At 40.2% G+C, this 23,587-nt stretch overlaps 1 protein-coding gene across 2 annotated transcripts in view; it reads right to left on the bottom strand.

The window, feature by feature from the left end:
* LOC148831296 (amyloid-beta A4 precursor protein-binding family A member 2-like) overlaps window positions 1–23,587 on the bottom strand; it is a 90,457-nt gene that overhangs the window by 57,119 nt on the left and 9,751 nt on the right. For both annotated transcript variants that reach the window (XM_088920054.1, XM_088920055.1), the window contains exon 2: window positions 4,968–5,012. The gene's annotated coding sequence lies outside the window, so the exon portion shown is untranslated. The remainder of the gene's footprint in view (window positions 1–4,967; window positions 5,013–23,587) is intronic.

Raw genomic sequence — 23,587 nt, 5'->3', positions numbered from 1 at the left:
AATTTGTCTTCATCAACAATATGGGCGTCATTAAAAATGCTAACACTTGTTTGAGAGACGTCTATACAAGCACAGGCCAGCCACAGACAAACACTGGAAGGTCCTGTGACAGTGCTCACACCTCATGTAAGGCAGGCAACATCAGAACTTTTACAACACACCTACAGTATTAGTATAGCCTCAATAGATCCGACTGATTTGCAATTTGGACATAATCTTAAAAAAGAAATACAAATGTATCTGTTAACTCCATTTTGTCTTTAATTATAATCCATAACACAAGCTTGAAGAAGTTAGTTTTGAAATACAGTATAAACTAAATTTAAATGCTGAACAAATCACAGAACCAGTAAGTAATACTTTGTGCTGTTGCTCTCAGAATAACTCCATTCAAATTCTAGTGAGTCATTACACGCCTGCCACAATAATTTTCTATCCATCCCCTGTGACAATCCAAAAACTATTTTTGGGGAGATTATGGGCTCCAATAAATTAAAAGCCTGTGTCCTAAATCTCTGGCTCATGACAGTGCTAGCTGGGTTTGCCACACTTTTCTGGGGGTATCAGACAAGTAGGGTTGATGTGTACCATCAGTGGAAATTACTTTTTTCAGCTTTCTATTGAGTCGGCAATCACCTCTTGTCAGATATCAAGGCAAGAGCAGAAATAAATCAATTTCAAAATGTAGTATTTAGTAGGTTGGCATTTCAAAATCTGAAAAAAAAATATTTTTAATCACAGTTACTACAGTACATTTCCCTTTTCATTATTCCTTGGCATGCCCACTTAAAATATCCTCCACCTGATTTCTTCTGGTCTCTGCAGGACTTGTATTTGCACACTTTTCAAAGCTTCACTTTATCCTCATCACTAAACCACAACTGAGATGTATTGTAGATTGTGCACATAAACCTTGCTGGTATTCTGAAGAAAACGGATGGTATTCATAAAACCTTCCGTCTGCCTTACCATGGCAATAAAGGCTATTCTCATCATGCTGGGCTTTTTCAGTTCATAAGCAGTTTACTCACATACAGTAGGAGATGCTTTCATGTGAAGTATGCAATATGGTCAAAATGCCCGTTTTCTCTCATTTAAGTGCATCAAAAATGATTCATTCAATGATTCACAAAAAAGTGTTGGTGATGATAATTTTGTCAATGTCGATGCATATGTGTTGTTGGGTCAGGATTATATTATAGTGAAATCTAGGAGCATTTCCTGTTTTTATTTCTAATGGTACCATAGGCACAAGCTAACGTGACTGGGATAGTAAAAGGAACTCAGTCCCATCAGGTTTAAGGATTTATTCGGAATCTCCAGTTTGAAGGTAGACATTGACAAATCAAGTTGGGATTTCTCCCTTTCTGATTGCAAAGCAGAAACAAGAACTTTAACTCTCTCTCATGAGGTGCACAGAGAAACAAACTTTGCAGAGTCGTGCTGTGCTTCTTTGGTACAGAGACCCTTGGAATTCCATTCCAGGATGCACCTACTGTCAATATTTAGAGAATATCTTATGTTTCCATTGCTTCTAGTGCCACCACAGTCCATCTATCTGTTATTGAGTTGTTAATTACATTTGTGCTTTTTCAATATTATGGATCACTTGTAGAATATTGTCAGTGCCCAGAATACCAGTTTAACTTTGACAGAGAGGCTCAAGTATATTATATTTCAAAAGCACATTGCCTATTTTTTTGTAACCTGTTACCTGTTTTGATGCCTCATTCAAATTATAGTTTTTATTTCAGTGGCAGAGACAATTCCTGAGGTGTGTTGGTCAACTGTACCCATCTCCTTTGTTGACCTCCTGATGTGGCTCCAATATGGTGTTGAAAGGCTTTCCGATTCAGAAAAGTCATGCGTTTGTGCGTCTTTTATCAGTTCATTTTCCTAACTTTCACAGCATTGTTTTTAATTTACGACCGGACAGCATGGCGGCACAGTGGTTAGCATTGCTGCCTCGCAGCGCTGGGGCCCTGGGTTCAATTCCAGACACGGGTGCTCTCTGTGTGGAGTTTAAACGTTCTCCGGGTTTGCGGGTTTTCCCCAGGTGCTCCGGTTTCCTCCCTCAGTCCAAGAACACACTGGTAGGTTGACTGACTTCTGGAAGCATTGGCCCTGGTGTGAGGGAGTGTGTTTTTGCCTGTGTGCGCCCTGGGATTTCCTGGCATTCCATCCAGGGGGTACCCCGCCTCGCGCCTGTTGCTTGCTGGGATAGGCTCCGGCTCAACCATGACCCTGATTGGATGGGGAAGTTAGGAAATGGCTGGATGAGAGTTAAAAACAAGTTTCCACCACCAAAGCGTTTTTTTTAAATTCCATATAAAGCTGTCACAGTGGTTATACAGGGTGGTAGGGACTTATCTATCTGCCTATCTTTTTTATAAATTACCACCAGTTAAACCCTCCCTTCAAGAAAAAAATCCAACATCTCTCTGTTAATTCATCTTTAAAGAAAGCAAAATTCCAGTGCAAGCAGATCTAGAAATTCAGGAAAGTCAAGGAATGACTAATCCATCTACAACAACAAAAGTCTCATTAAGCTGACAAAAAAATAATCAAGGCACCCAAACTCAGCAGCCCACTCAATGTGAAATAAGATGCGTGTTATGAACGAAAGCACATTTGTACAGTAAAACAGCTGGGAAATTTATGAGAGTTCTGGAGGACTATTATATTTATGGTCTTACATTTAATCTTGAGTGTATGAAGTGAAGCGTCCCTTAGATTTGTCTCCACAACTCCAAACTAAATACCCTTCAGGAAGTCAGTAGAGCAGATGTCTGGAAAAACACAACATCAATTGCAAAATGACTTATCCTTCAGTTTTTCACTGAGCCGGATGCAAAGCCAGTGACCTACAGTTCTGAACGGAAATCACTCTTGACAAAACCTTACTAACACTATCAATCTGCAAAGTGTTCTGGGCATCAATGCTGTGTTTAAATGGAAGACTAAAACGGTAGAAACAGGTTTAGTAGATTATCTATCTCATCTTAACAGCGATGCCACTGTGCGCATTCCTGGAGGACATGGGCCGTGCCACTTTAATCTGAAATTATACACCGTCCTCTTTCACCTCTTCCGCACGTCCATACAGTATTTGCATTTTCAAAACTGCTGCATTTCATTGTAAATAAAACTCTGAATTTGACCAGCACAGAGCAGTTCTTTCATTCCTTCATTCCTGAGCTTGTACTTGCCGCTACTGTATGATAACAAGAAAAACCAGCCCCTATTCCCCAGGGATCAGGCTTCTCGCTACATTAGCTGCTCTCCTTACTTGAGCCTATAAAACCCACTTGTATTTAACGTTAAGACCGGCGGAATTATGGCTGAAATTTCATCCCCGTACCACTGAAATTATTAAATGCAACTTGAAAGGGAAAAATGAATGCTTCTCTCATACAACCAGTATTGATCCAGGCTCCCGTTTCTAACACTTTTAAGTGTTGGTCCCAGACATCAAAAATCCCACCTGATTCATTTTTAATTGCGCACGTCAGAAAAGATGGCAGGACTTTGCGCAGATGCTCGTCAGCTGGTGCGCTAAGAAGCACATGCACTTCCCACGACCCCGAGACTTGCATCTCCGGTCCCCAACAGGCTCCCCCAATCAAAGCCTCCACGCTGGACCGGCGCTCATTACAGCTCCAGTCATCCCGCTGCAGCCTAGTAACAGCTCCTCTCTGGAGCACGCCAGCTCTCAGAAGGCGTCTCCATAAACATCCTCGCGCATACAGTAAATAACTGATGTGGGAGACTTTCTTCCCCAGTCAACACCGGCACTGCAGGTCCGCCTCGCAGCTTCACGTTCAGGGTTCAGAGTTCGCGGGGGGTTCAGGAGGACCCCCGAATAGTACCCTCTGTTCACCCCCCTCGCTGTTATAGTGTCCTATTACTCTTCTGCCAGATAACCATTATTACACACCCAGGTGGACTTGCCATTCTGTGGGTGCTGCCTCATACAGGACACAAATGCAGGACTCCCACCCTCCACCACCTTTAAAAAGACAACTAGAATCAATTTTTTTTTCCAACTGACGGCAAGCAATGTGATACCTCATATCATTACAACACAAACCCCAGGCTCTCTGTTCTTTAGCACACAGCCTATAATTTGCGTCGCAGAACAAAATCCAAGGACTCTACAGTAGGTACTCATTCATCACTGATATGGAACAGCAAGCTCTGAGGCTTGCTGTTTGAAAAAGAAACGAAAAAATTCTCAAGCGAATTACAGCAGACAGGTTAAAAAATGCAAAGTTTATTAGGGATAAAAAGAGAATGTCTTCCTCATACAAGTCTGTAATATCACAAAAGACCAGAACATTTGTCTGGCGACAGACTTATAACAAACCCAAGACAGCTGTCCTTTCAGAGAGGGTATACTTCAGTATGCAGGTCATCATGGGCGAAGCCAAAAGGGTCCTTTGAATAGCTATCATACAAGGTCACGATGTAAGAAAAATAAAAACATTTCAGCTCAGGAGTCCAGGAGCTGTCTGACACACCCACATATCAACATTAGAGCACTTCACTGCCATGCCCAGACACAACACCCACACTTACTTTTAATACAATCATCACTGCACGACTGCATACAGTTATAGAGAACTGTTCCAGCATGGAGTTCCAACAGCCTCTATAACCTGTCCTTTTCTGACCTACACTGTACACCATTCCCGGTCATGGGGGTTAAAGTAGAGGGTGTTTTGGAAACTGAGGACTGAGAGCATCAACAGCTTCTAACAAATATCTAAAAAAGATTCTTCAATTAAAGTAATCAATGAGCACCGGTGACGGATAGCTCATTTGTAAAAAAAAAAACAGAAGATACAGGGGTCCCTGAGGAACCACCACAGGTCACCCATCATTCTAGATAGGCAGACATCTGAAATTCCTCACTGCTGGGCAGTTTGTCTTCACAATTTCAATGAGCAAAAATTTGCAGATCTTACCAAAAGCTGTGGTATGCAGGCTTCAGATTCTTCTTGAAATGTCCCCTGGAAAAAAAGTCAAACAAGTCTTTAAAAATTATGAAGAGGAATTTCTATTTAATGTGGTCTATGAGCTGAAGGACAGTTCAGAACACAGTACAGCATTAAAATATATTCTTGCTTTTCTCCTTAAATATGCCAAACCTGAGCACGTACTGATCACATTTGTAAGTTAATATTTATTATATATTATAAACTACATCAAAAATGATTCCCCAGCAAAACACATTTTTTTACAGCACCCTACCTGTTTCACACAACCCTGCCCAGTTCTTAAAAACCGTTATGGATGAAATCACCACTGAACAAAGCAAAGAGAATGCTGACTGGCTGTGCAGGCTTCTTCAGACACATTACAACCTGACAATCTGGGGACAGCAGCCCACATGAATAAAAATAAAACTGTACAGTACAGTATGTCAGTTATAACCTCATGCACAAGTGTAGCAAATCTAGGGGCATCATGAATATAAAATCATTAGTCACAGTATTGCTAAGATGTTTCATAATTAATGAGCCTGTTTTGCATGGAAAGTTTTTCATTCCGCAGTGTGTACTGCCCCTGGGATGTTGCGACTGGGGTAATAAGGGCACTTGGCCCATGGGGTGTCCCAGTAGAGGAGGGCCGGCCCATCTTAGGGTGACAGCAGGCGAGCGACCTCAATAATGAATTTCTACAGGAGGTGCCACTTACCCACTGCACTGGCCTCAGGACGCCCTTGTTAATCGTACAGATGTTTGCTGAGAGATAAGCACCTAATGAAGAGGCCTGCTGGAGTGATTAGCCCAGACAGCTTGCAATAATGACACAGGGTTGGGACTTGGTGAGGTAGACTAGATCCCTTTTTCTAACAGATACGCCTTTAGCACAAAAAACCCTTCCTGTTGACTGATCGCCAATTATGTTTCAATTCTGCTCTTTTCTCTTCATGCAAAGAGTGACACATCACAACCCGTCTTCGTAGCACTGGAAGAACTACAGTATTTATGGAAAGGAGCTGAAAAATCATATCCTTAAAATTGTTCTGTGGTCTGTTAGTGAGCAAAGTGCAAAGATGCACAGTGCACAGCACATGAAACCAGATTTCTGAGTCATTCCCCTGGTGCTCTATTCCCCGCCCTTGGGCATCAACACACTTAGAGAAGAAAAACCCATCCAAATGACACTTGACTTTGCCTCCAGACATGTGTTTAACCTACAGATCACTTCAGCTCCAGAGCAGTGAAGCAAACACAGATTCTCTTGTAATGATCAAGTCAAGCAAATGGAAATGTGCTCATTATCTGTACCATTTGCTGTGGCCTCTCATGTTGCTTTGCATTGAGTATAATGGAGAATGTGATCCACTGAGGATGGGGTGAGTCTAGCTACTTCAGGACAGAGTGGCTCCTGGCCCTCCTGTACCTGGACAGTGCAGCTCCCTGACCCACCTCCGTCAGCACACTGTGGGCGAGCTGCTGGTGCTGTGCTCTGTGGCTGTGTGTGTGTGCATTTGAGAGTCCGTCTGAGGGGATCTTGTTTGCATTGGTTGGTCTTCAGTATAGGGTGGACTGGGTTAGTCCAATGTTAACACAGGAGTGTCCCGGTTGCAAAGCTGCAGGAGATAGCAGAACCCGCCAAGTCCAGCTTTAGCACTGCATCCTCTCTCTTCACACAAAACCCCACGAGCTTCAACAGCCTGTGTTAAACATACAGTACCACAACAGCAAAACACATGTACTGTATCTGAATTACCCATGGATTTACCGTGGGGATATGTACTGTAAGCAAAAATGATTGGAAACCAATACAGTTATCATGGCTTCATCTGTACTTACAAGTCGTAAAGTTTACAGCAGTTTCAACTTTTCTTTTGAACACATGTACCGTGATACTGATGACATGCAAACAAAATGTGTGGATTTTTTTGTAGTATATTCCGGTAAGGATCATATAGTTCCATTACTAAGGTAGCTGTGCCAATATGAAAGCGGGACAAACACAACATATTCCGTATTTTTGTTTAACTACAAAACCAGCACTATTCTTGGAGAAATTACAGCTTTGATGCTGTGTTTGTGCTGCTGGATCGGAGAAGGTGGCGAGAATGGTCTTGTCCTGAGGCAGTCAGTCTATGTCAATGTCATTGTCTACCCTGACCTCTACAAAATGTGTGCACATTTCTTCAGTCTGGATTTCAAAGCCATCTAAATAACTCCCAAAGCCCATATGTACTGTATTTTGGAAACAATTGTTAACAATGATCGCAGAGAGGAAGAATAACAGCCTGTTGGAAAAGAATGTCATGACTCCTGTTTTTTTGTGGTTTCAAACGGCTGACAGTGGGACAGCTGGGGAAGCCATCATTACTGTGTGTTAACTGGCTAATCAAGAGCCATCAGGGAGAAGGACAGCGATGAGCAGTGTTACTGTAACTCTGAGCTGTGGCTGTATGGACGTCTGATTGGGCAGCCCGGGCCAGCCTGTGGTGCACAACTGAGAACACAAAAATGAAGCCAAAATCTAAAGATAAAGACATCAAGTAATCTGGATTTTAAAGCCCCCCTTGAAACATGATAAAAGAAAAGACAACATCTTATGCAGTCAATGAGAGAGGGTGAAAACCTTTGAGGGAAATTATTGGACTGGCTCTCCAGAGCAGAATATTACAGGATAATCATGATCTCTGCAGTAGAAAACAATAAAAAATGATATCTGCTCCTAGGGGGGAATAACATGTACACTGGGGTGTCAGACGCAAACCTTCATGGAGAGAAATCTCAAGAGGAAAAAGAAAGGGACACTCACTTCCCACTCAGACAACAGGTTTACAGTAAAAATGGAAGAACGAAACACAGGCCTGTCCCTCTCTTCTTCCAGAGACAAGGTCAAAGGTTTTATCTGTGCTTCACGTAGCATGAAGAAGGTACTGTAGTCTCTTAAAGACATCAGTAGCTGCAGCAACAACTCGTATCCATCCTTTTGAGAAAGAAAGCTAGAGGGCAGAGAAAGATGCAATTTCCGCTAGGGAGCATCTCTGAGGCAGTGTGCAGTACAGAATAGCAGAAATCATAGTTTGCAGCCTTTTGCACCCTAACCTGCATCGCCCCAGTCAGCATGCAGTCACTGAACTTTGGGATCTCACCCTACAAATCATCACTCACCTTTACTGAGGCTTCCCCACACAGGAAACACAGGTAAATTCAATTTAAAATGTAAATACTTTAGACCAATTCTTCCCTGCTTAACAGGATCAATCCTCAAGAAAAGTTTTTTTTTTCTTGATGCACAAACCTTAGTCCTCACAAAAAGCTATATAACAAATTGATTATTTCCAGTGACTCCACTGCTGCAGATAAGAAAGCTCGCCTCAGGAACAAGCTGATGCAGCATCTTCGTCAATATCCTTCCTGAACACGGTGTACAAGATTACAGGTAGCTGACAAAAAAAGAGCTTCTCTTGTAAATTTTAATTACAGTTGTGCCTGAAGAGATACAAATGCATCGTTTGCATTATTCACTTCAGGCCAAGATTTTTCCTGATGAGCCGGTAATCATTTTCTTAACCACAAATCAGCCGTTTCGCCTATTGCAGTGAGTTTAACTGGAAAGCCATGAAGATGCCGGTTGAGGCTTGAACTCCTGTGCTCCTGCTAATGGAACAAACCTGCCCTATAGCTGCCATTCACCCGCACCACCACTGGGACAGTATAGCTGCTTTCCCCATGCATGGTGTATGTCAAGGATTGTAAGCTCGCTGCAGGCAATGTCACGATGGGCTGACACTGGGCAGCAGTGGAAGAAACTCCACAGCCCATCATGCTCCTCAGCTCCTCATTCCAGATGCCTGCTAATAAGCAGACAGCCGTGGAGAGAAACAGACCAGCAAGTGCAGGAGGAGATAAGAGTAGGCAGGTGCATAAATGCAAATCTGGTGCATAGCTATTGGAAATGATGCTGAAAAACACCCTTTCTTACCCCTGTGCCAAATCACTTTAATCTAAAATAATCTGAGCCATCGCTCCAACAGGAACACAGAAAGCTGCACCGCTCCAGAGGCTGCACGGACCGGTGAAAGGTCAAATGCGCCGACCCCCTCCCCCCCTCTCACTGCACCTAAATGACCACAGCCCTCAGACCGGCGGGCAGGAAGAGGAAGCCACTGGAATTTTACCTCTGTGTAACACACAGGCTGAAACGACTTTGATTGAAGTAGCTGTAAAGATAGTATATCTTTGTAATCTATGAACAGAAAACATTGGGGGGAAAAAAGAGAGCAGTAATTGTTGCAAATAATTTTTTTCCAAATATGTACATGTATTGTCATTCATATGCATATCATGTCTCTGAAAAGGCAGAGGATGCGGCTTAATTGCATCATTATCTGCCCTGTTCAACTATTGATCACAGGCGTGCCAATCAGCTACTGGCTATTAGGATCAATAAACCAATTCGCGCATCAACAAGAACGTATTCCCTGAAATTACAAAACAGTGCCACAGTGCAATTCTTCAAAACCACCATGCATTATTAAAAAACAAAATCTAGCGCCCATTCACTCCTAAGGTATTTAGTGGTTACCCCAAACACAGACTACCCCACTCTAAAAACCCAAAGGCCTTAGGGCACATTGACTATGCAAGCATTCTGTGTGTAGCGCAGACATGGTGAAACCTGGATTCAAACACCTGATTCAAGAACACCTTGGACTGTCAGTTCCACAGTCAGTGTAAGGCACACGGCATTAGAAAAATCTGGTTCTCAAACGCAGCTAGTCGGACCAGAAACAGGAGCTACTGCCAGCTCAACTTAAACAAATGAACAATATCTAGATACCTTTCACACCAGCAGAAACAGTTTGATAAACGAGATAACAAGAGATATACTTCTGATCAGGTATTGTCAAGAGCAACCATTCAAAGAGTTATATCCTACCCACAAAATCTGTTTTATTAAATTAAAATAAATCAAGGGTGACAAACAGTGAGCTATTGCCTGCCTAAGTGCCTCCATTATTTTAAAGTCATTATCTGTTTAATGAAACTTGCAAATTACTTTTTATTATTTGCAGATTCTAATGCAAGAGCCTGTTTCACTTGAAAACAAATTGAGAACAATAATCTTAGCACTGGAATTTATTGAAACAGCTCAGACTGCTCAGTTGTTATTCCACAGTTCTATCTGGTGCAATTACAGTTACAGAATAACTGTGCTGCTGCAGTACTCTTTTGGTGTCATTAAGCTTATGCTACTTTATTTCTGCCTTCACTGTAGGTGATCTCACTCCCTTGACTACGCCAACTCAATGGCAGTTAGACAGCACCATTTATTGTACATATTGGGGTGTGAGAAACGTCAAGTCAATTGTAATATTTAAAAAAAAAATGTGTTTTATGTAATGATTCCTGTGTTCGATAAAAGTGTGGATCGATGGAAGTCTCTATGAATAGAACAGTGCCAATACTGCAATTCAAAACAACCTTCAGATAACTGGCAGCTACGTTTCATTACATTCGCTACAGATGCACTGATAGGACGTACAGCAAATGAACAGCTTGTCAGTGACGTTATCTGAAAAGGAGAAAGTGTTTTTAGTTAAAGGAGAAAAACGCTTATATTGATCAATTGTTATAATAGTGAGAAAAGGGGACCAAATGGGGTCTGCCTAGGGTTAGGGTTAAAATTTCTATCAAATTTTTAACTTGCTCAAAAAAAGCGTGTTTCACTGCTTTTATGAACAAAAATGAAAAATTTTGCTAAAAATTTACAGTTTTGTGAATTACTGCATACCCTAATAACTAAAGTCAATGACAAGAAAAGTCAAACACTAAAAATGTCAAAGAAACTCAATGATTCTCCTCAACGCATTCACGCTGTTTACAATCATCTGGTGTGAGTGGTTTTCTAACCCTAACCCTAACCCCATACATACTTTATGAGAGCAGAAAACTGGCTTCAGCTACACCTTCAATGGATGTATTCGATCAGCAAATCATATAGAGGGGAAATATCAAGTTAATAGAGTGTGACATCGAGGTGATTTTGGAATGGGTGAATCAATAATTTTCAAGATATCACACATTTAATGTTTTTGACTGTAAAATTAAATGTGTTTTTAGTTCAAGGAGAATTCATGTTTCCTGGACATTTTTTTTGTGATCGCTTCTCCAGTCAATGACATAAGATATTAGGCTATGCAGCACTACACTGCACTGCATTAAAAAACCACTGAAACATGCTTATCTTGGCCAATTTAAAGAACTTGGTAAGCTTCGTTTCCTTTAAACTACAGTAGAATTTTAACCCTAACCCTAGGTAGACCATATTTGGTGCCGTATTCTCTTTACTACAACAAGAATGATGCTGCCATGTCAGGACATTTAATATGTCAAATCTTGAAAAATCTTGCTTCACCCATTCCAAAATCACCACAAAGTCACACTCTATTAACTTGATATTCCCCCTCTATATGATTTGCTGATCAAACACACCCATTGAATTAAGGTGTACCTTATGCGCTAGCCAATTATCAGCACTAATACAGTATGTATGGGGTTAGGGTTAGGGTTAGAGAATAACTGAAGCTAGATGACTGTAAACAACATGAATGCGTTTCTAGTTCAAGGAGAACTAATGTTTTAATGAAACCTTTGAGTTTCTTTGACATTTTTATTTTTTGACCTTTTCTCTCATTGACATTACAGTAGGTATTAGGCTATGGAGTACTACACAAAATACTTCACCAAAATTTTTCAGTTGTGTCCATAAAAGTATTGATACACGCTTATTTTGGCCAGTTTAAAGAACTTGGTAAGCTTTGTTTTCTTTAAACTACGGTAGAAATTTTAACCCTAACCCTAGGTGGACCCTATTTGGTGCCGTATTCTCTTCACGATAGCAAGAATGATGTTGCCATGTCAGGATATTTAATATGTCAAATCTTGAAAAATCTTGCTTCACCCATTCCAAAATCACCACAAAGTCACACTCTATTAACTTGATATTTCCCCGCTATATGATTTGCTGATCAAACACACCCATTGAATTAAGGTGTACCTCAAGTGCTAGCCAATTATCAGCACTCATATGTATGGGGTTAGGGTTAGGGTTAGAGAATAACTGAAGCTAGATGACTGTAAACAACATGAATGCGTTTCGAGTTTAAGGAGAACTAATGTTTTAATGGAACTTTTGAGATTCTTTGACATTTTTATTTTTTGACCTTTTCTCTCATTGACATTACAGTAGGTATTACGCTATGCAGTACTACACAAAAGACTTTACCAAAATGTTTCAGTTCTGTCCATAAAACTATTGAAACACGCTTATTTTGGCCAGTTTAAAGAACTTGGTAAGCTTCGTTTCCTTTAAACTACGGTAGAAATTGTAACCCTAACCCTAGGTGGACCCTATTTGGTGCCGTATTCTCTTTACTACAACAAGAATGATGCTGCCATGTCAGGACATTTAATATGTCAAATCTTGAAAAATCTTGCTTCATCCATTCCAAAATCACCACAAAGTCACACTCTATTAACTTCATATTTCCCCGCTATATGATTTGCTGATCAAACACACCCAGTGAATTAAGGTGTACCTCAAGTGCTAGCCAATTATCAGCACTCATATGTATGGGGTTAGGGTTAGGGTTAGAGAATAACTGAAGCTAGATGACTGTAAACAACATGAATGCGTTTCTAGTTCAAGGAGAACTAATGTTTTAATGGAACCTTTGATTTTCTTTGATATTTTTATTTTTTGACTTTTTCTCTCATTGACATTACAGTAGGTATTAGGCTATGCAGTACTACACAAAACACTTTACCAAAATTTTTCAGTTGTGTCCTTAAAACTATTGAAACACGCTTATTTTGGCCAGTTTAAAGAACTTGGTAAGTTTCGTTTCCTTTAAGCTACGGTAGAAATTGTAACCCTAACCCTAGGTGGACCCTATTTGGTGCCGTATTCTCTTTACTACAACAAGAATGATGTTGCCATGTCAGGATATTTAATATGTCAAATCTTGAAAAATCTTGCTTCACCCATTCCAAAATCACCACAAAGTCACACTCTATTAACTTGATATTTCCCCTCTATATGATTTGCTGATCAAACACACCCATTGAATTAAGGCGTATCTCAAGCACTAGCCAATTATCAGCACTCATAAGTATGGGGTTAGGGTTAGGGTTAGAGAATAACTGAAGGTAGATGACTGTAAACAACATGAATGCGTTTCTAGTTCAAGGAGAACTAATGTTTTAATGAAAGTTTTGAGTTTCTTTGACATTTTTATTTTTTGACTTTTTCTCTCATTGACATTACAGTAGGTATTAGGCTATGCAGTACTACACAAAACACTTTACCAAAATTTTTCAGTTGTGTCCATAAAACTATTGAAACATGCTTATTTTGGCCAGTTTACAGAACTTGGTAAGCTTCGTTTCCTTTAAACAACGGTAGAAATTGTAACCCTAACCCTAGGTGGACCCTATTTGGTGCCATATTCTCATTACTACAACAAGAATGATGCTGCCATGTCAAGACATTTAATATGTCAAATCCTGAAAAATCTTGCTTCACCCATTCCAAAATCACCACAAAGTCACACTCTATTAACTTCATATTTCCCCGCTATATGATTTGCTGATCAAACACACCCATTAAATTAAGGTGTACCTCAACCGCTAGCCAATTAACAGCACTGATACTGTATGTATGGGGTTAGGGTTAGGGTTAGAGAATAACTGAAGCTAGATGACTGTCAACAACTTGAATGCGTTTCGAGTTCAAGGAGAACTAATGTTTTAATGGAACCTTTGAGTTTCTTTGACATTTTTATTTTTGGACCTTTTCTCTCATTGACATTACAGTAGGTATTAGGCTATGCAGTACTACACAAAACACTTTACCACAATTTTTCAATTGTGTCCATAAAACTATTGAAACACGCTTATTTTGGCCAGTTTAAAGAACTTGGTAAGCTTCGTTTCCTTTAAACTACGGTAGAAATTGTAACCCTAACCCTAGGTGGACCCTATTTGGTGCCGTATTCTCTTTACTACAACAAGAATGATGCTGCCATGTCAGGACATTTAATATGTCAAATCTTGAAAAATCTTGCTTCACCCATTCCAAAATCACCACAAAGTCACACTCTATTAACTTGATATTTCCCCTCTATATGATTTGCTGATCAAACACACCCATTGAATTAAGGTGTACCTGAAACGCTAGCCAATTATCAGCACTCATAAGTATGGGGTTAGGGTTAGGGTTAGAGAATAACTGAAGCTAGATGACTGTAAACAACATGAATGCATTTCTAGTTCAAGGAGAACTAATGTTTTAATGGAACCTTTGAGTTTCTTTGACATTTTTATTTTTGGACCTTTTCTCTCATTGACATTACAGTAGGTATTAGGCTATGCAGTACTACACAAAACACTTTACCACAATTTTTCAATTGTGTCCATAAAACTATTGAAACACGCTTATTTTGGCCAGTTTAAAGAACTTGGTAAGCTTCATTTCCTTTAAACTACGGTAGAAATTGTAACCCTAACCCTAGGTGGACCCTATTTGGTGCCGTATTCTCTTTACTACAACAAGAATGATGCTGCCATGTCAGGACATTTAATATGTCAAATCTTGAAAAATCTTGCTTCACCCATTCCAAAATCACCACAAAGTCACACTCTATTAACTTGATATTTCCCCTCTATATGATTTGCTGATCAAACACACCCATTGAATTAAGGTGTACCTCAAGCGCTAGCCAATTAACAGCACTCATACTGTATGTATGGGGTTAGGGTTAGGGTTAGAGAATAACTGAAGGTAGATGACTGTCACCAACATGAATGCGTTTCTAGTTCAAGGAGAACTAATGTTTTAATGGAACCTTTGAGTTTCATTGACATTTTTCTTTTTTGACTTTTTCTCTCATTGACATTACAGTAGGTATTAGGCTATGCAGTACTACACAAAACACTTTGCCAAAATTTTTCAGTTGTGTCCATAAAACTATTGAAACACGCTTATTTTGGTCAATTTAAAGAACTTGGCCAGCTTCGTTTCCTTTGAACTTTGGTAGAAACTGTAACCCTAACCCTAGGTGGATATTCCTCCTCTATGTAATTTGCTGATCGAACACATCCATTGATTTCAGAATTTTCAGAGTCCTTTTTCACAGTTTGTTTCTCTTATTTTTTAATGCAGTATGTAATAATGCACAAAGCGATGAGCACAAACATCTCTTGACATCTCTTTCTTCGGTGTCGGCGGTATGAACTGTTATTGAACAAGTTTTGTTTTCCCTGCACCTTCGGGGCCCCTAGCAGTCATTCAGCCTGATCTGCTTAATGGTAAATTTCATTCCACTCGATGGAGGAGAAAAAAAAACTTTACAGAATGATCAATTACAAACACCCATAAGGCCTTTCTGATTGGTTATATCCAAGCAGCCTGTACAGACTGAACGTTTTGACCCCGCATGCATAACCGCTTATCAGGAGAAAGCAGCCCTGGTGGCTAGGAATATTTAATTTCATTAGGAAGCACTGCTGACTCTGGTAAATCTGTACCCGCTTCCTCAGGATCAGGGGAATTCCACAGTCTTTCTACAGAGGATTAAAGAATTCACAGTGCTTCCCCCCTGCCTCCTCCAGTATCTCCCCAGCTTCCTTTCAGAACATTCTTCTTCCCACCTGCTAAAAAACCTCTTCCTGCATTACCATGATTTCATTTTAGAGCTGTCTGGCTGTGCGACACGCTTCGACGCAGAACCCAATGATATCAATTTCAGTTCTGATTAAAAAGCAGACCCCCTGCTACACATGAAAACGCTCAGGTGCCTCTGAAGGTCTTTTTTTGTTCTTCTTCTTCTCCTGAACACAAAGCAGAATGGCGGTATCTAAAATCCAGAACTTCCTTTGCCGCGGCAAGGGATGGGAAAACGTGCCCCAGTTCGTCTACAAGTCCGAAGCAAATCTACTTCTTTTGAAAAAGAGGAAGGCTTCTCGACAAATAAAAGTGACAACACAAAAAACAAAACATAGCACTTGAACTTTGATAAAGTTTCACCAAATCTCTTAAATCCGGTAAAAAGCATGTTACACAAATTTAAAGACATATCTGTTCGGCACTTTGTTTACAAGATCAATGCAGTAACTGAAAACCTAAAGCACAGTTGACATTGTCATTGGAAAGGGTAGACCAGTGAGGGAATAATGAAGGGAGATGCTTTAAAAGAAACTAAACATTTCACACAAGTCTAAGGCCATATTTGACAAAGATAAAGCAAGGCAAGCAGAACTGACTGGACTGCCCAGCTATGGGCAGCATTGCATATTTAACTAATACACAACTCTTCATTTAACTGATTCCTGTCTCATGTTTAGATTGGGGGTTAATTAAGGTGTTAACAGCAACCCAAATATGATAATCCACCTTTACTCTAGATTAATTATCTTAATAAAACCCTAATCCTGACCACTATTCAAACCTACCTTTAACCCTGGGGTTATTTGTAGAAGGTAACTTGTTCCACCTGAATATAAATGTACTCATAGATGAACTATTATCCTTTTTACAAAGTGAAAACTCTAAACTGAAGATTAATCAGGATTTTACAGTTCACTTTTTTTCCCCATACACTTTATTAACAAAACATTTCTCCTCAGAACTATCCATGGTGCTGAAGTCTGAGTGAAAAGTGGAAGATCATCTGAATTTCAAGAGCAAGGAAAGTTTATTCCGACAGCTGTGAACAATCAGCCTGAACTTTATAACACTCCATCACCACAACAACCTTCTTTTACCAAGAGTGATCCCCAAAAGGGCTTTACAGAGGTATACCTGTGAGGCAAGAAAACTCTGCTGTCTCAGACTGGAAAAGTTTACTGTATTTTACGTCTGGACTTTCCCATCTCCCACACATTTTAGAAAGTCTCAAAGGTGTGGACTTTTCTTTTCATAAAATAAAACACCCAGTTCAGTCCATGATATCTCCAATTGATCACTGAGTTTTGTTAGTGTGCACATTTACAGTTTTCCATGAAAGTTCAGCCCAATATGAAAACAAAAAAAATGTTTTTTTAAATCTAACGCTGAGACTTATTCACTGTGTGGGCTGTTTCTACTTATAACTCTGTAGATAAATGTCCAGCACTATAAATTAACCGAATCTTGGAACAGTCATTGGCTTTCAATTAGTAACTCCACTGAAACCTTTCCATATTTCTAAAGCAATACACTTGGGACAGAATGGGAATGTGGTAAGACAGCACAGAACTGCTGGTCCCATACTGATAGTAATTCTTTTAAAAAATAGCTTGAGTGAGATGGTTTTTAAAGATACCAACTAAATTAGATTTCATCTGAAGCCAAGCCGGTTCTGAGCAGCCTTTAATATCTGTTGTTTGTAGACCGAAACCACAGCCAATCAATATCCGCTTTCCATTAGAAAAAAAGCTGGGGGGGGCAGCAGTGTTGCCACTTCCCACAGTCCGCAAGGCATTAAAATTCAAAGCACGTCGCCCATTTAGAGAAAGTGAAGGGGGAAAACATTGAAATGCAGGACGTTTGCTTTTCATTTCATCTCGGAACTGCTAGAACTCATCCAGCCACCACACAGAGCTCACTCCCAGCTGTCGGGCTGATTAAAACCATTTGCTTATTCACGATTGATCGGCATTCATCTCCAATTGCAACGGGAAAACAGGAGAAGAAAAGATTTTCTAAGGAAAAAAAGATCATTCAGTGTTACACAAGTGCACGGGCTGCATTATGAGATTTGTGCTGAAGGGACAAGGCACATCTAGAAGAAGCATCATTGCCTACAGATTTTTTACAACCAGCCAGCTCGAGTCAGGGATAAGAGTCACAATACAGTGTGTTATCCCTATACCTGAGAAAGAAGAGCAGCAGTAGAAAAGGAGGCTGAAAGATTTTTAGATGGGTTTAAGTTTAAAGGACAGTACTCTTCCAGTCTAGAGAAAGACATCTCGCTGCCCATAGGTCACATGATCTTCAACATAAAATCTTTAAAAAGACAGTAATATTGGCGATTGCCATAATCAACAGGTATATTTGAGCTCCACTCGCTGTAAGAAGTTTTAAGTGACAGCGGATGGGTGTTGCAAACTGGATGTTGCCTGACCCTTCATATAACACCAAAGATCCTGTAGTCAGACCTATCCAGAATAAGCCAAATACAGTATACTGCATAGTTTAACTTCTGGATTTCAGTAACTTTCACTTAAATCTATAGTGCCGGTCAGTAAGCAGTGTGTTAGGTGTGTATTTTACTGCAATAGTTCCAACAAACATCACTTGTAAGGGTCTTCATGAACTGGTATATTCGAGTGCCATTCGCTGTAAGGTGATCAAGCGCTTATTCGGCACAACTGTGATGAGGCGCCCCTTCCCTATCTCTCACAGGTGGGCTTCCCTGATTTCCCGGTCAAGGTGCTCGTGCAAGCGCAGGTTGAGCCCTATGATCACAGGTTTGAGCCTGGGTCATACTGCAAGTCATGCTAGCCATCTGTGACAAAGTTTGCAAGAGGCAGCTCACAACAGACTGAGGGCCTCCAAGGTTAAGGTCAGATTAGTCCACATGGAACACCCATGCAAACTTGGGAAGAACACATAGCAGGCTCCCCAATTCCAGAATCATACCCAGGACCCCAAAAGCTTAGATGATGCAGCACTAACCATCGTGCCCCTGTGCCACCCATTCATGGCAAATAATTTAAACATAAATAAAAATAACTGCAAAGGAAGGACAAAAGGTAGCACAGAAATTGCTGTCTGGACTGTGCATTAGGAGACATTAACATTGGAGAAGCTTGTCAAAAAACCTCTCAATATTGGACCTCCAGGCCCCAGAACCAGTAATGCATTTATTTTCCCATTCAATATGGTCCTGAAACTAATGGAAGGGTGAGGACTTCTTCAGCTTTTGTCTGTAAGAACTGGTAAGAGAAGAGTAAGACAGAAGGGACAATCCTGACCATTCCACACCCATCCATTTTTCCCAGAAACCAAATCCAAGCCAATAATGACCATCACAATCCAGTCAAGAAAAAAGCAATGACCTTGGGCATTCCTGTGTCGTGCTAGCAGAAAGGGATCATAACTGTTAGAAACAATACTATTTATCACCTCTCTAGGATGAGATGTATCATCTGATCAAGAAAAGGCCCTGTGCTTTACACTTGGAACACACTGTATATGCTGACAAACACCAGTGATCAATACAGTGAAATATAGACTCTTTGAAACTTAATAACAATCTGAGCTAAGTACTCCTAGATAAGTGGCATTGTATTGGGCATGAAGACTTATGAATTTGGTTTCGGATTCAAATTCTTCTGTTATCCTCAGCTTCATTTCGGAAGTACGATGATTCGGTATTTCAGTCATTACTCGAAGTTATTCATCACAATAACTGCATCACTAATCCATTTCAAACACTGTAGGACCTTCAAAGGAAACCAAACAATGACTAAGCTGTGGCCCAGGCTTTTGGAATTAAAGCAGATGAATACAAATTAATTTACGTTCAGAAGAGGAGCCTGCACAGCACAGGTACAGATCCCTTCACAGCTACAGCATGTCATGTTTGGCTTACATCACAGTTTTACTGTATCTTGACCTGAACTGGAACTGGAAAGAAACATTAACAACACTAAACTGAAATAGAGTTTCATTGGTACAACTGCTTCCCCTTTCTTCAGAGACGGGAAAACATTTCAAACCAGGAAAGTCCTCTGTAGCCAACCCGTTCAGTAAAAATGAAAGATTTAACTTCATCTAAATGCTAATGTCATATGATTTCTCATAGAGCACTACTTACTAATGAGAGGCTGCTGAATAAATTGGTACCGTAAGAAGGGATAATGACATACCAGTGCCAAACAAAGGAAGTTAGAATCTCCTGACCTGGAATGATGCAGTCTATGTGAACAGCAGTAAATACAGATGCATCAAGGTCACTGATGAGCTCAGTAACTCACCTCCATACACCGTGAAAGTGGTTCAGGCTGTAGTGTAGTGTAGAGTGTAGTGCACACCCTGCTGGTACAATAAGGGCATTGCACCCAGACTAACCAAGGCAAGAACCTGTCACTCAAACCGGAAAGCCACCAAAAAACAGGAGAGATTTCTGCAACTGTGGGTTTAATTTGAGCACTGCTTTAAGGCCATTTTGTCCCGGATTTTAAAACAAATGTAGTTCTGTAGTGTCCTGTTTTTCTCATTTACCTCACTTCTTGTGCACAGCAGTGGCAAACCTGGTCGTTAAAACTGAGAATACATGGTTACCGCATTCTCCCACTATGTGAAGCCATTAGCAAATATTTTCAAATTGATAAGAGTCGGCAAGGTACTGTAAACTGAAACGGCAGCTTCCTGCACATCTGCAAAATCTAAATATCTGTAGTAGACCAGTATGTGTAGCGTATTACAATCGTACAGCTTGCATGATGAATTACAGCATATCTCAGGGGAGCAAAGAAAATCTCCAGTGGAAACTACTGTGTAGTGATATTGATATCTGTAAAGATGAAAATGGAGGTCGGAGTTACTCACAGTAAAATATATATATTTTTTAACTGGATTCGCCTTTTATTTTTGTTATACCAACCCAATTTGGAATAGCCTACTCCACATCTGTGAGCCAATTAGCTATGAAACTCTTGACTGCATGCAGAGGATGAGGGGTAGGCTTGAGCCCGTGATCACAGAGCTAAAACTGCACTTGGAGAGATCTGTTTGATAAACATCCATGCATTTCAAGAAAAGGCCAGCTCTAGCCTAAGAGTACAACAGACATTGAATTGGACAAAAATGCATTTGTGAGTTCCCCATAAAGCAGGACAAATCAAAATGTGCAAAGCTGCAGATTTTCACTGTGTAAGAATACAACTTATTTACATCCAAATCATTTTCTCCACGTACAGATGTGTCTGAAGGAACGCTCCATATTTTTGATGTCACATGAAGGGAAAATTATTTATATTTGTCCAGTACCTTGTGCAATATCAGAGTTCCTATGCCTAAAAGTATCTATAACCTAATCTAACCTTGACAGTTATAAGTGATTTAGGGCATGCTACAGTGACTAATGCAAGCAATTGATATTCAGAGTACTAATTGTTAAAATGCATCATGATATAAGAGCAGCAGTTCTAAACTTAATTATCATTGTCATCACAGGTTTGACTAAATGGGGTTTTTGTAATAGGCCTGTTGCTTTTTAGCAGGTTTCCCAGCATGCACTATCAAATCTATTCATCTGGGGAGGTTTTTCAATAAAGAGACCTCCTGCCAGTCTCTGAATTCATCACCTGCTCAGATGGATACTATTGTTGATCTCCAAAGGGTAATCATTAGCCACTGCTAGGAGTGTCACATTCAGTTCATTATAATATATATGGCCCCAAGACTGACATTCACATCCTGTTGTCCAACTATCCCGGCAAACCAGTTGAGAGGCTGCTCTCAAACTGCTGAACTAGGACTGGGAAATATGAAATAAAAGAGAAAGATAAATATGAAATTCTCCTTGACTGATGAAAAATATAAACATTGTGCTATGAATTATTAAAATCGGCATACAGACATGGTTTCATTCAGTATGGTTTTACTGACCTGAATCGATTTCAACACTTACAATGCCAGTTTTACCTGGTGAAGCTACACTAATTGATGTGAATCACAGCAGACTAAATAAGCCCAGTTTCCAGCTAATTATTCTGGACTTCTTACTGTACACCGACTTCAATTTGAAAGAATTAAGCAATATGCTCTAATATTAAAACTAGCTTCCTTGTATGCACTCTGCACTGCTTTCTTTCCACAATTCATAATTTATGCAGGCTCGGCTGAAATGCTTTTTCACTCGTAAAGGATTTGGATACTTTTTAGCCCAACTCATTCAGAAGTAGACAATGGACCAAACTCACAGAAATAGAGCTACTTCATTTAAATGCTAATGCACACGGATTTGAAATAACGTTTGGCTATCACTTCATAGACGCTGAATGAAACACAGTCCACAGATCACTGCTAGCAGAATTTAAGTTACTTAAGGCTTAGAAAATTCAATAAAATTCTCGTTCTGCGTAAATTACAAGGACATATTGGAAGATAACTCCAGGAATAACAAGCAAATTATGTGGCTACAGTGGAAAATGGTGGCAAGAAGAGCCGTTCTTGCTTTAAGGCCCCTGATAAAGACTTTCTTTTAAATTCAGCAAGGCTTTTTAAAAGCCTGTCTCACACATAGCGAGGGGCCATTTCAAGCAATAACTGCATCTCTAAGGTCACCTACAGCTTTCACCATTTGAACCGCACTGAAACGTCCTCCTTGCGTGCAAGAGTGAGCTATAATTTGACAGCCAATTTACATCCTAGGTGTGCCACAACGTGAGATATTGCCTTTTGAAGAAAGACAATAAAATGTGTTTTTATTCCTGTTTTTGTTCCTCTCATTTATTTCTAGTGTGTGTACTGGGTTAAGACATGTTAAAAAGGTGTTCTCTTTAATTTAAGACCCTAACCAGACCTGTAGTGTGTATACTTTCCAAGATAATTCAAAATATTAAAGGGTACATCCATTCCAGGACGACACTGACCTGATTTTGGGGGAGGGGGGTGTATAAGATTAAAACAGTCTCTTACAGAGGAAAAAGGGAGTAGCCATGTTCTCACTTTCTTTGTACAGCTCAGCAAGAGGAAAAGGCCCTTCCCAGCATCATTCTGGGAGCAGTAAAAGGAGGGCTTTACCCCACAGCCATGAGTCATGCAGAGCAGATAACAGAGTCCCAATCCAAGGGGAATCCGAGCCTCTCCTTGTGGCTTGAAGCAAGGACTCTGCCTTCAACCTAGCAGGATATTTACAAAACAGGATATTAAGACGGTAACTAACACATATAAATCACCTGCCTCTGGCAGACACATGGAATAAGAATTTCAGGAGCCGAAATTAAATGTATCCCCATGAAACTCACACTTCACTCACACAGCCATCAAACAGCCTAATTCAAGGTTCGATTTCATTTTGAGCAAAAGAGATAACTGGAATCTGATTCTGATTCTCTTTAATCAGTTGCAGGGAGGATACACTTGTTAATTTTACACAAATGGAAGGGAATCGTGAAGAATGCTCTGCAAGACCTGCATGCGATGTGGGAGTGAATCACAAACTGTGCCAGGGTCTGGAAATAGCACACATCAAAAGAGCTTCTTCTCGCGGATGAAAGCCATATTTCAAGGTTCTTCTGCAGAAACACCACAGGAATTCTTGAGAACCACGCCAAACACTGTGGAGCGCTTATGAAAAGAAGGGTTCAACAATAAGCACAGAGCAGAGCACGAAGATGAATTTACGAGACGTCTGAAATACACCCTTTTAGAAATGAGCCATCAGCTCGGGAAAAAAAAGATTTCCCCTGTCAATGGAAGGTTAGGGCTATGATTGTAATGGTTAGCACAATCGTCCAGGTAACCCAATCACTGGATTCTAGATTCAGAGAAAGCTCCGAGCTTCCACATGCTTTAAAGAAAAAAAAAAGGAACAGGGCTATATATACCT

Source organism: Atractosteus spatula, chromosome 7 (assembly GCF_055471065.1).
Source record: "Atractosteus spatula isolate fAtrSpa1 chromosome 7, fAtrSpa1.hap1, whole genome shotgun sequence".
NCBI classification, from domain to species: Eukaryota; Metazoa; Chordata; class Actinopteri; order Semionotiformes; family Lepisosteidae; genus Atractosteus; species Atractosteus spatula.
The sequence above is the reverse complement of the archived record's forward strand: the minus strand, read 5'-3'. Positions and strand labels throughout refer to the sequence as shown.